This window comes from Babylonia areolata, chromosome 3, assembly GCF_041734735.1.
Source record: "Babylonia areolata isolate BAREFJ2019XMU chromosome 3, ASM4173473v1, whole genome shotgun sequence".
NCBI classification, from domain to species: domain Eukaryota; kingdom Metazoa; phylum Mollusca; class Gastropoda; order Neogastropoda; family Buccinidae; genus Babylonia; species Babylonia areolata.
This window is the reverse complement of record NC_134878.1, coordinates 51519881-51533942: the sequence shown is the minus strand read 5'-3', so window position 1 is coordinate 51533942 and position 14062 is coordinate 51519881. Positions and strand designations below refer to the sequence as shown.

The 14062-nt window shown below is 44.1% G+C and overlaps 1 protein-coding gene across 2 annotated transcripts in view; it reads left to right on the top strand.

Moving 5' to 3' along the window:
- The first annotated feature begins 11924 nt into the window (after window positions 1-11924).
- LOC143280089 (uncharacterized) overlaps window positions 11925-14062 on the top strand; it is a 23575-nt gene continuing 21437 nt past the window's right edge. For both annotated transcript variants that reach the window (XM_076584610.1, XM_076584608.1), the window contains exon 1: window positions 11925-12148. The gene's annotated coding sequence lies outside the window, so the exon portion shown is untranslated. The remainder of the gene's footprint in view (window positions 12149-14062) is intronic.

Here is a 14062-nt window from a genome sequence, read left to right as displayed (position 1 = left end):
GCAACGTTGTGAGCACAGTATAAGCTTTAAGCTTGTTGATGCTCTTTTGTCTTTCATTGCATTGTAATCATGTGTATTGTTGAATAATTAAAGATTATTTAAACCAAATGTGGACAAAAAAATAAACCTTCAGAAACAAAGGCAATTATTGTGAAGAACAGAGAACGAGTGGCACTGATGCTTGCTACATTTTTCACTGAACTGATGTGAGCTGTGTTTTTTGTTGTCGTTTTCTTCTTTTTTTTTCTTTCTTTTTTCTTTTTTTAACACTGAATAACCTGCAATGATTAGTGACAATGACCCTGCCATAATTATAGTTTTCTTCGATCACTTTCTTTCTTCTTTATGTCTGAGGGTAGTACTGTTTTTTCTTGAACATCATCATCACCAGTTGAACACACTTCACACATGGTTAGTATGTACAAGGAAAGAAATGAAACAAAGCAACAAAAAAAAAAAAAAAAAAAGCCGAACAAGTGAAACAGAACTGAAAATTTGATTCAAAACATAATCTTCGGCCTCTGTGAGTACACACTGGCATGTCAAAGGACACTTACTTGTGTGTTGAGGGTGAATGGCAACACTTACAGACATTCTAACAAGCCGCAATGAGGTTGACTTGAGTGGAGACAAGTCTACGAAGGGATATAATTATGCCAGTATTGACAGTGTAGTCAGTGACCCTCGATACACGAGTAGTGTCCCTCAAGAAACACTGAGACTTTCAGGTCTGTTTAGGTTTTGTCTTGATTGTTCTGTTTGTGTGTTTATTTATTTTTGTCTTTGTGCGAACTACGCAGTATGCATTGTGGGGAGTGGAACAGTTTGGGTGGTGATATGTCCAAAAGAAAATGAGAAGAGAGAAACACACACACACACACACACACACACACACACACAAGCTGCCTCAGTTTTTTCAAGCAAATTCCCCCCCCCCTGCCCCCACCCCCTACTCCTCCCCTCACCAGTGCCCTCCAATTCCCAAACACCCAATAGTCAGTCAACTGAACCTCCTTCTACCACACCTCTCCCTTCCAGCATATCTCCCTCCCTCCCCCAATCACCCCCACCCCCACCCAGTCTCCCCTCCTCACATGAACATGCATGCATACTAGGCCTATACATGATGTAATTGTTGGTCGTTATGCAAGGTTTAATTGACAAATAAAATTGATTCTGATTCTGATTCACACACACAGGCACAGACACTCACACACACACACACACACACACACACACAGAAGACAAAAAAGAGGCAGGCGCACACACACACAGCTCCAATGCACTCTCTCTCTCTCTCTCTCTCTCTCTTTATATATATACTCTTATGAGCTTATACTGTGCTATTTCATGGTGTTAATGTCCAAGAATCTGTTTCTGTTTAATGGTTAAACTGTGTTTTTCGGTGACAGAATGTGCAGCAGGGGGTGTGGGTGTGTGCACATATGTGTTAGGAGAGTTCTATGTGTGCATGTATGCATATGTATATTGGTGTGTGTGTGCGCGTGTATGCGTGTGTGTGTGTGTGTTGGGCGTAGGGTGTGTGTATGTCATTGTTGTGGGAGTGACAGAATATATGAATATGCTAGTGTATATGTGTGTGTGTGTGTGTATGATGGATCTGTGGATGTGTGTGTGTGTGTGTGCACGAGTTTATGTGTCGGGGTTTGTGTCCTTTAATTTGTAGTGTTGGGCCTGTGAATATTTGTTTGTCCTTTCATATATCTGTGAGACTGCATATTTGTTGCATTTCGATTGTGCATGTATGTGTGTGTGTGTGAGAGAGACAGAGACAGAGAGTTCATGTGTCAGGGTTTGTGTCCTCTAATGTGTACTGTTGCGACTGAACATTGTGCTTTCATATCTGTGAGACTGCATATTTGTTCCATATCTGTTGTGCATGTGTGTGAGTGTACATGTGTGTGTGTGCATGGTGTGTTTGTGTGTGTGTGTTTATGCTTCAGGGTTTGTGTCCTTTAAGGTGTGTTGAGCCTGTGAATATTTGTTTGTGAATTCATATCTGTGAGACTGCATATTCGTTGCATATCGATTGTGCATGTGTGTGTGTGTGTGTGCATTTATATTTATTTACGCTTGTTTTTAGATTTATTTATCATTTTTTATATCATTCATGTATCTCTAAATCTTTTATCTCTATCTTATTTATTTCATTTACTATTTTAATTTATCAATTCATAGATTTAATTACTTATATTGTTCATCAACTTTTGCTTATTGTATACATTTTCTTATTTTGCATCAAGGCCTGACAAAGCACGTTGGGTTACACTGCTGGTCAGTCCTCCTTGACTAATTGGACTGAACTGAACTGAGTTTTTCTTTGGATAAACTGCCCGATTTTTATTTTTCATTACCAACAAACCTGTCAACAATTTCTTTTTGTACATGTAAAAAGAGAATTCTTGTATATTGTATGTTGTATCTTGTTCATGTATGTATCTCTTTCTTAAAAAAAATACTTTTTTCATAGTAATATCTTTTACACTTTTACACACACATACTGGTAGTGAGTGGTATTTTCATGAAACTCTGCAGTCACTTTTCAGACACTCCCACTTTAGTGTTATGTAATGCAGTTGACAGAGCAAGCCCAAGATTGTAAAGGAGGAAGAGAAACAAAACGTTCTTCACACACATTCTGAAAAAACACACACACACTGAAGAGCCAAAGCTTTTTTTTATGGAAAAAAAAAAAATCTTTTACAAAGTATTTCAACCGCCAAATGAACAAAGCTTTTATTTGGAATATGAATACTTCGTTACCAAGTAATTGTAAAACTCGCTCTAGCAACAGAACAAAAGTGACAAGGTTTTCATTTGAAAACAATTTGTTTGCCAAGTATTAAAACCAATGTTTTACATGGTTAGGATTCGGTAGCCGCTTACCTGACTATGGTCCTCTCCTGGTTTTGGTATGGGTTTTAAGAAGCTGTGTGTCCAGTCCTCTGACACATGTCCATTGTGAAAACTGTTTTGATACAGATTGAAAAGTTTGCTTCTGTCTTCTTCGGATAGCTCCTTGATGTCCGAGTGGCGAACTTTGTCTGGGCCAGGAGCTGATTCTTTCTTGCATTTAGCTATTGCTTCGTTTAGATCATCTATTGTCAAGTCATAATCAGGTCCAGTCTGCATAAGCTTTTGGTTTCACTCCTCAGCATATTTCTTTTTTTTTTTCATTTAAGTTTCTTTGATCACTCTGTTGTATGTACCGTTTGAGCAGGGCGGGTCCTTTTTCTTCATTTGTATTAAGCTTGGTTCCATCAGTATCTAACATATCTGGGGTTGATGTTGTGCACGTTTTCCCTTCCATGCGACGATAAAATTGCCAGAGCTCTGTCAATGTTGTGTCATAACTGAGTGCCTCGCAAAACTGTTTCCACTTATCCGCATTTTTGGCCTCTTGAGCAATTACTTCAAACTGTTTGGTTTTTTCTTTCATTTTTGTTTCCATTTCTTTGTCAGGAGCAGGCTTTGCTCTTTCTTTTTGCCAAAGTTTGACAGCCGCATGTTTTTCTATCCAGGCTCTGTGTGTGTCGGTATTCCACTATGGGGGCTGAATAGTTTGCTTCCGGTTCTGCGCCTTTCTTTTGTTTCTTCTGCGTCTTAATTTTTTGATGATGGTTGTCTCTTTGGTTTCATACTGAAATGGATTACGCAGTTTCATACAGGTTTTACCTGATAGTTTCTGTAGACTGAAAACACCGGGAGGTAATCACTGCCTTGGTGTGGAAGCGTCTCTGCATTCATTCCTGCTCTGAATTTTGGAGATGTCAGAGCAATGTCGATCACACTGTCACTTTCCCCTTGTCTTGTTCCGAGGTGAGTTGGGAATGTGGTTGTTAATGGGCTAAGAAGAATTTCTCCTATCATTCCCGTGCGAGTCCTTGTGGGTTGGTGCTCCACTGGTCCCAGCATAACTCTGATCTTGCATTGAGGTCTCCACAGATAATGACAGAGTCTCCAAATCCGTTCTTTATTTCCTCTAAAAAGACATAATCTGCTTTTGTTGTGCAGGTTCCTGGGTGAACATAGGCATTGATGAGCATGATGCTTTTGTGAATTCACCTACTAGTTCATGTGAGTTGCTACACTATTTCTCTAGATTTATGGTGGAAACTTTTTCTTTTTTTTTTCTTTTTTCTTTAATTGATTTTTCAGATTTTTGTTTAGTATAGTGGTCTTCATCATGGTTCAAAGGAACCTTTCATTTAATTAAAATTTTCTTACACCGCTTCTGTTCATGTAATAGTAGAATTTTTTTTCCACTTCCAGTGAAGTCACATAAGCTTGTACCGGAATTAGTGATTGTGGACAAGTCCTACTGTGGACTATTTGTCTTTGACACACAGTTCTTTCTGTCAGAAAAATTGAGCCTGGTCTTTGTACCAGGTAAGTTTTGGATTGCATTTAAATGGATTTAACCACATTATCATTACTGGTTGCATGTGATTTGGTTACATGTAATCAGTGGAAACATATTGTTAGAAATAGAATAATTGATTCAGTGTAACTGTTAGGAACGGAATGATACCAAACAAACTTCACAAAGAAGAACGGGTTTGCCACAAACTTGCTGCTGTTTCGTGTTGGATCACAATCAGGATATCTGTGTCGCAGAGGCCAATATGGCCATCATCGCAACAAAACCTGGGAGAGCGCATGCAAAAAAAACACACAAAAAACAAAAACAACAACAAAAAACAAAAAAAACAAAAAATAACAACTACTGTTAATGATGGAAAACAGTAGCTGGCAGTGATCTTTTGATGGCTGCCTTGATTGCTGCAGTCGTCCCTTTCACTCACAACTACTATCCTCCAGCTGATTCCATTCCGCTGTTATTTTTACAAAAAATGAGTTCTTTAGCTGGTCTGTCCTACAGAATTGAATGACAAAGCCCTTGTTGTTTTGAAAGTTCTTCTTTCTACAATATTGCCCATATGATGGTCTTATTTGATGTAGGCTTGGATCTTCTGCTGACCTTGCTTGCAGGTGTCAAGAACTCTCCTGGTGGTAAGGCCGGTATTTGATTTTCAACAATCCTAAACATTGTAGTGAGTCGTATGATTTTACGACGATCCTCTAAAGCTGGTGAATTTTGACTTTCGAGCATTTACATCATGCAGTCTAGATGCCTTGATCTGTAGTCCCTGGTAATGAATCTGGCGGCTGGCGTTGCACTCTCTCAAGCCTTTCAATGTCCTTTTTGAGGTGGGCGTCCTAGACTGCTACTCTGTACTCCAGCATCGGATAAGTGAGATGTATGCCATTCAACAGCTTTCTGGGGGGCAATTCCTGGGGTTATGTCTGAGAAAGCTGAGTGAGCAGTTGGGTATTTTTGCAGATGTTTGTAATGTAGCCAGTCCATTTCAGGTTGTTTGACATCTGCACTCCCAGATAGGGGTTTTGTTGAACTTGTTTTAGTGTGACTCCATTTAGTCTATGAAAGTAGGAAGATTTTCCTTTGCTCAATAGAATTTAGCATTTCTGTGCATTGAATCACATTCCCCAGGCTTTCACCCATACTTTCAGACTATCCAGGTCTTTCTGTAGGGTGATGTGGTCCTGGAAGGAGTGGATTTCTCGGTACAGGAGGCAGTCATCCGCGAAAAGGTGTACTGTTGATTTTGCGGATTGTGGCAGATTGTTTATATAGCACAGGAAGAGTAAAGGACCCAGTACTGTACCTTGGGGAACACCTGATATCACCTCGGTTCCCTCATATTGTTCTTCCTCCAGGATCACTGTCATTTTATGTGTGGTCAGGAAGTTCTTGATCCATGTATGGATGGGTCCTCTGATCCCGTAGTGATTCAGCTTGTGTAGCAATTTGTCATGTGGTACAGTGTCGAAGGCCTTACTGAAATCCAGGATTACCTTGTCTGTCTGGATGTTTGCATCATGCGATTTGAAAAGATCATGCATGGTGGTGTTGCTTATCAAAATCACAAGTAATGGGGGAGGGAGATCGGAGGGGGGGGGGGTTGAGAAATCGTCACCACAGCCAAGGCCAAGTGCAACAGGTGTCAGATTGTATGGGTGCAACTCTTCCGTCCAAGCACGGAAATCCGTTTTCAGATTTACATCAAAATCTGCATGTCCGTTTTCTGAAAAAGAAAAACAACAACAACAACAGAAAAGCCGATGGGCCATTCTATATCGTTTGCCGATGAACTGTCAAGATAAAAATGGGATGCTCTTTCAAAAGCGTCGTTTGTTGACCCCTTGAGAGGCGATATATATATATATAGAGAGAGAGAGAGATGTGTGTGTGTGTCAGTGTGTGTGTTGATCAGATGATTACAATGCATGTTACTTTGTTTTCCTTACTGACCTGCTGTTCTCAATAACATGTTTCATGTAATATGAGGTTATCTATTCATTAGTTGATATTGTCTTATTTTATCTCTCTCTCTCTTCTCTCTCTCTCTGTGTCTCTCTCTCAGTCTCCCTCTCCCTCTATCTGTCTGTCTATCTGCCGGTCTGTCTGTCTCTCTGTCTATGTCTCTCTCTGTCTCTCTCTTGTTCACCTGTGGCATTTTTATCGTTTTCATCAGTACTATTTTATATGTTGAACTATGCTTCCTTAATATCATGCTTGTGCCTCTGTGTGTGTGTGTTTGTGTGTGTGTGTGTGTGTGTTATCATTACCATGCTTAAGCCTTTATGTAGTATTGTGTTCGCATGCTATGACTTTAAGTAGCATTGTGTAGTGCATGCAATGACATATATAATATAGTATTGTGTAGTGTAGACCCTGTTTCAGGGCGGGGACTGGATGAAGAAAAAAAAGCGCACCAGTGCTTATCTATTATCCTCGAAAAAAAATTTTTTAAATGTCTTGTCTTCAGTCGAAAATAAAGAATTTTGTCTTGTCTTGTCTTGTCTTGTCTCTCTCTAGAGAGAGAGAAGGGTTGAGAGCGAGATAGAAGAGACGGAGAGGGACAGAGACAGAACTGATGAAAGAGCCGGACGGAGGGGGGGGTGGGGGTGGGGGGTCGGGAGAGAGAGAAAGACAGCATAGAGAGAGAGAAAGACAGCCGGTCGAGAGAGAGAGAGCGAATTAAAGAGTACAAGACATGATACTTGAAATATGTCAAGATAATAATACAGCAAATAAAAAAAAGAACTAAAATATGCATGCACATGTTTTTAACTTGAAAAAAGAAAAAAAAAAGAAATAACACAATACAAATAGTTGTAGAAGCAAAAAAAAAAAAAGTTTGAAGGAGGGAGACGGAGAGAGACAGCCCAGAGACGGACACACAGAGAGATAGAGACAAAAGACAGAGATGATTTATATAAGATTTATAATGCCTGTTGATACTATAAAGAAATATACCATTACAAAAACATGTGTATGCGCACATATGTAGTCGTGAAAACCGCATAAGACAATGTAAGATTATCATCATTGATTAGAAGAATAAAAGAGAGGGAAGGAGAAGAGGTGTGTGTGAGTGTGTGCGTGTGTGATTAATCGAGCTATTGAGTGCAGGTCACACTGCCGTTACAAGCAAATGGTTGTATTTTTCTCATGACCCTGTGGTGACTATGGAAGTCATTGAGTGGGTTCAGCCCGAGCCCCGTTATCCCCTAGTTATTCAGTCAGTCACGTCATGAATGCAAATCATACCGGAGTATATTCCTGGTCACACACAAGCGCTCTGACAACAATAATACGGGCCGGGCTAACGCGAGTTAGATCACAGCCAGAGGAATTCTTCTTCTTCTTCTTTTTCTTCTTCGTTCGTGGGCTGCAACTCTCACGTTCACTCGTATGTTCACGACTAGGCTTTTACGTGTATGACCGTTTTTACCCCGCCATATAGGCAGCCATACTCCGTTTTCGGGGGGTTGGGGGGGGGTGCATGCTGGGTATGTCACGTTCTTCAGTGTTTCCATAACCTACCGAACCCTGACATGGATTGCAGGATCTTTAACGTGCATCCTCAAGGCCTGACTAAGCGCGCTGGGTTACGCTGCTGGTCAGGCATCTGCTTGGCAGATGTGGTGTAGCGTATATGGATTTGTCCGAACGCAGTGACGCCTCCTCGAGCTACTGATACTGACGTGTATATTTGATCTTCTGCTTGCGTGTACACACGAAGGGGGTTCAGGCACAAGCAGGTCTGCACATAATGTTGACCTGGGAGATCGAAAAAGATCTCAGTCCACCCCGGCTTAACCCACCAGGCGCCGGTACCGATATTCGAACCCGGGACCCTCAGATTGAAAGTACAGCACTTTAACCACTCCGCTATTGCGCCCGTCAGAGTAATCAGAAATCACTGATTTAGTCTGACACTCGATCCCCTGCATTCATCTCTTTCTCTGTGTTATAATGTCTATTTTCGTTTGTTTTATTTCAGGGGAAGTATTCAGATCGGCTGTCGGACAACGACTGAGACTGAGACTGACTCTGTGTGTGTCACGGTGTGTGTGTGGGTGTGTCACGGTGTGTGTGTGTGACGGGGTGTGTGAAATGATGAGAAGAAAGAAAGAAAGAAACTGAGAAAGAAAGCCTCGGAAATTAGGAGAAGAAAAAAAGGGAAGGAAGACGAGAAAGACAGAAAAAAAAGAAGAAGAAGAAAACCTATTACAGAAAACCTATTCCTTATCATTATGTATTCATCATTACCACCCACACATGTCACGCCCCCCCCCCCCGCCCCCCCAACCCCCTCATTCACCCTGACCCCTATACACACCCAGACCAAACCTAGCCCTGCCACTGATGCCAGACTGACCCCTAGGATCCAAAGCCACGGTCCTTCAGTCAGCGTCAATTCATTCTTCCTCTTTTCATCAGTGGTCCTCCTCACTACTGTCTGGAACCAACTCCCCAAGAGTCTGCAGACTTGTACCACTGAAACACTTTCAGTTTCTTCTTCCACTGCATTCAAGTCTTTTCTGAAAAGTCACTCTTCTTCAAGTTAAACTAAGGAAGAACCGCCGGCAACCCTGTGCCACTTCGCAGTGTGTGTGTGTGTGTGTGTGACGGTGTTTGTGTGTGTGTGTGTTTATCCGTTTTGTTTTGTTGGTTTTGTTTTTTGTTGTTGTTTTTTTGTTGTTTGTTTTGTTTTTGTATAGCGTCTAGAGCCATATCTAGTGAATATCAATATCCACCCAAGCAAAATAAAAATTGAATGAAATAAGGATGGTGCAGATTGGACCGTCGGAAGAGTCACATATCAGCATGGCCCAACCCCTTCAGTTCAGTAGTTTTTCTTTTCTTTCTTTCTTTCTTCTCTCTTTCTTTTCTGTCTTTCTTTCATTCACTCTTTTTTCTTCTCTTTTTTTTTCAGTTTAAATTCAGTCCTCCACGTCCTCCCTTCCCCCTTAACACCTCAGTGCTCCACCCTCTCCCCCCTGGCTCCACTAACAATCTCCCCACCCCCTCCTCCCTCATTCTGCTCACTCCAATTGTCACCATTATGGTGTATATTTATATCAAATAAGATATATATATTATATATCATGATAGCCAACCCGGCAGCCAGCCGAAGATCGCAGTAACAGTAAATCGTCACTTGCTGCATGAGAACCAGCATTGATTTGACACCTGGTATGATACACCGCTATGCTGCCTCTGTGTTCAGAATGGGCCCTCAGTCAGTCTGTGTGTGTGTGTGTGTGTGTTTAGCATGGCACTGATAGCACCAGCAGTGAGTGAGTGAGGTCAGCCATGCGCATGTATAGCTAGCTTATATTATAATTATGGAACCACAGACTGTCTGTTCACAAAGAGAGCAGATGGAAATGCGTAGAATACTGGATTCTTTAATTGTTCACACAGTGTATAGCTACTGAGCCGTTGACTGGCTGTGAGCTACAGAGCCGTTGACTGACTGTGAGTTACTGAGCCGTTGACTGACTGTGAGCTACAGAGCCCTACTGTAGACTGAGCTACTGAGCCACTAGACTGTTTGTGAGAGCAATGTGCACAAACTGGAGAGCAGATGGAAAATTCGTAGAATAGGCTCTTTTATTGTACACACTGATGAATAGCTACTGAGTCAGCTACTGAATCGTAGACTGTCTGTGAGCTACAGAGCCGTAGACTGTATGTGACTGAGCTACAGAGCTTTAGACTGTCTGTTGGCTACTGAGCTACAGAACCAACCATAGACTGTCTGTTGGCTACTGAGCTACAGTGCTATAGACTGTCTGTGGGCTACTGAATTGTAGACTGTATGTGAGCTACTGAGCTACAGAGATTTAGACTGTCTGTTGGTCACTGAGCTACAGAGCCATAGACTGACTGTTGGCTACTATACTGAACTACAGAGCCATGAGCTACTGACAGAGCTTTAGACTGTGTTGGTTACTGAGCTACAGAGCCATAGACTGTTGGTTACTGAGCTACAGAGCCGTAGACTGTCTGTTTGTTACTGAGCTACAGAGCCGTAGACTGTTGGTTACTGAGCTACAGAGCCGTCGACTGTCTGTTGATTACTGAGCTACACAGCCGTAGACTGTTTGTTACTGAGCTACACAGCCGTAGACTGTTGGTTACTGAGCTACAGAGCCATAGACTGTTGGTTACTGAGCTACAGAGTCATAGACTGTTGGTTACTGAGCTACAGAGCCGTAGACTGTTGGTTACTGAGCTACACAGCCGTAGACTGTTGGTTACTGAGCTACAGAGCCATAGACTGTTGGTTACTGAGCTACACAGCCGTAGACTGTTGGTTACTGAGCTACAGAGCCATAGACTGTTGGTTACTGAGCTACACAGCCGTAGACTGTTGGTTACTGAGCTACAGAGCCATAGACTGTCTGTTGGTTACTGAGCTACAGAGTCATAGACTGTTGGTTACTGAGCTACAGAGCCGTAGACTGTCTGTTGATTACTGAGCTACAGAGCCGTAGACTGTTGGTTACTGAGCTACAGAGCCGTAGACTGTCTGTTTGTTACTGAGCTACAGAGCCGTAGACTGTCTGTTGGTTACTGAGCTACAGAGCCGTAGACTGTTGGTTACTGAGCTACAGAGCCGTAGACTGTCTGTTGATTACTGAGCTACACAGCCGTAGACTGTTGGTTACTGAGCTACACAGCCGTAGACTGTTGGTTACTGAGCTACAGAGCCGTAGACTGTCAGTTGGCTACTGAACTACAGAGCCATAGACTGACTGTTGGCTACTGAACTACAGAGCCGTAGACTGTTGGTTACTGAACTACAGAGCCGTAGACTGTCTGTTGGCTACTGAACTACAGAACCATAGACTGACTGTGAGCTACTGAGTCGTAGACTGTCTGTGAGTCGTAGACTGACTGTGAGCTACTGAGCCGTAGACTGTGAACTACAGCGATGTAGACTGTGAACTACTTAGCCGTAGACTGTGAACTACACAGTTGTAGACTGTGAACTACTGAGCCGTAGACTGTGAACTACACAGCTATAGACTGTGAACTACTGAGCCGTAGACTGTGAACTACTGAGCTTTACACTGTGTTGGTTACTGAGCTACAGAGCCATAGACTGACTGTTGGCTACTGAACAAAAGAGCCATAGACGTGACTGTCTGTTTGGCTACTGAACTACAGAGCCGTAGACTGACTGTGAGCTACAGAGCCGCAGACTGTGAACTGCAGAGCCGTAGACTGTGAACTACAGAGCTGTAGAATGTCTGTGAGAGCAATTTGTGGCACGCATTTATAGCAACACTAGAACCGTGGACTGCCTGGAGGGAAACAATGTGAGATATACTATATATCTGCAGGGGTCTTCATGTTTAAAGTTAACAGTACAGTATCATGTTATCATGTGCATGCGTCCCTGGCACACACACACACACACACACACACACACACACACAAATCAGGACCGCCCTTGCTCAGTGTTGTCTTTCCGAAGCTTTGACAGTGCTGCACACAGTTTGTGCCAGTGGGTTGCCAGTGGGTGTCACGTCGCTGAGCCGGCAGAGCTGAATGCTGTGCATGATGGTGGAGGTGTCGGAATAACAGTTCATGTCCGTCAGTGTCAGTTTTCAGTGCAGAAAGAGTTTGGGAGGGGGTTGTTTGTTGTTGTCAAGTTGTTGTTGTCAAACGAAACTGTGATCCGGTTTTGTGGTAGCGGGGTACACGTGTGCTCCCGGCGCTGGTGTCATGGAATCAGAAATGGTGAGAGCCTTGTTGTTAATCGTCAAGTTCTGTCTTACTGTCTGTCGGCTTTCTTTCTCTCTCTGTCTGTCTGTTTGGTTGTTCTCTCTCTCTCTCTCTCTCTCTCTCTCTCTCTCTCTCACTCTCTCTCTCTCCCCCCTGTCTCTGTTTCCCCCCTCTCTCTCTCTCTCTCTCCTCCCCCCTCTTTCTCTTCCTCACCCCCTCTCTCTCTCCTCCCCCCTCTCTCTCTCTCCTCCCCCTCTCTTCCTCCCCCCTCTCTCTCTCCCCCTGTCTCTCTTTTCCCCCTCTCTCTCCTCCCCCCCCCCTCTCTCTCTCTTCCCCCCCTCTCCCCTCCCCCCTCTCTCTCTCCTCCCCCTCTCTCTCTCTCCCCTCTCTTTCTCCCCCTCTCTCTCTCCTCCACCCTCCTCTCTCTCTCTTTCTCCCCCTCTCTCCTCCCCCTCTCTCTCCCCCCTCTCTCCTCACCCCCTCTCTCTCTTCTTCCCCCCTCTCTCTCCCCCCTCTCTCTCCTTCTCCCTTTCTCTCTCTCCTCCCCCTCTCTCCTCCCCCTCTATCTCTCTCTCCTCCCCCCTCTCTTCCTCACCCCCTCACTCTCTCCCCCTCTCTCTCCTCCCCCCTCTCTCTCTCTCTCCTCCCCCTCTCTCTTCCTCCCCCCTCTCTCTCTCCTCTCTCCCTCTCCTTTGCTCTCTCTCTCTCTCTCTCTCTCTCTCTCTCTCCTCGCCCCTTTATCTCCCTCTCTCTTCCTCCCCCCTCTCTCTCTTCCTCCCCCCTCTATATCTCCCCTCTCTCTCCCTTGCTCTCTCTCTCTCCCCTCTCCCTCTCCCTTGCTCTCTCTCTCCTCTCTCTCCCTCTCCCTTGCTCTCTCTCTCTCCCTCTCCCTTGCTCTCTCTCTCTCCTCCCCCAACTCTCTCTCCTCTCTCCCTCCCCCACCTCTCTCTCTCTCTCTCTCTCTCTCTCTCTCTCTCTCTCTCTCTCTCTCTCTCTCTCTCCTCCCCCCTCTCTCTCCCTCTCTCTCCGCGTTCATCGAACAGGTTTGCGACAACATAATGGTCGTCAGTCGCCGTCGTCGTCGTCGTCACTATCGTTTCGTTGTCTCTTCAAGTGGCACCTTTAGCAGTATTAGATGGATAACCTGTGACATTTATGCATCGATTAGTCAAATTGTTCATTCATCTATTTATTTACTTATTTGCTTTTTTTTTTTTTTATCTGTCTATCCATACATGCACACAGAACGCAGATGAACGCGCGCACACCCGTATATCAGTTTTCATGCCGTCGCACGAGCACGCTGACGTAAACGCGCACGTCAGGCATGTATACACGTTCACTGAGGCACACACACACAGCACACACACACGCCCAACCCACTTACATCGTAAACCACGCACATGCAAGCCACGAGCCCCCACGTCGCACACAAAAGTTCACTGACGGGCGCCGATTTGACACAAAAACATAGACACAGACACGCGCGCGCGCACGCGCGCAATCACGCACACGGCACGCACCACACACCTACACCACACACTGACACACTGGCACACACAAATACACACACACGCACGCATGTGTGTGTGTGTGTTTACGTGTGTGTGTTTGTGCGCCCGCCGGCGCGCGATTTATCTCTTTGTATATTTCATTTGTTTCTTTCCTTCTTTCTCAGTTTTGCTTTGAACGAGCGTTCAGATTGAAACGTGATATGCCGCCACTCTGGCGGCGGTCAGTCAAACTGTCTTTTGAAATGATGCATAATAATATTCTTATTACTGGCGGTGTTGAGTCCCGGCGGTGACGTCACTCGTCAGTGACTCTCGGCTAACCCCACCCCCCACCCCCAAATAGCTTCAGTGTTCACAGACACTCATACGCACGCACGTATACACTCGCATGCATGCACACACGCACGCACACACA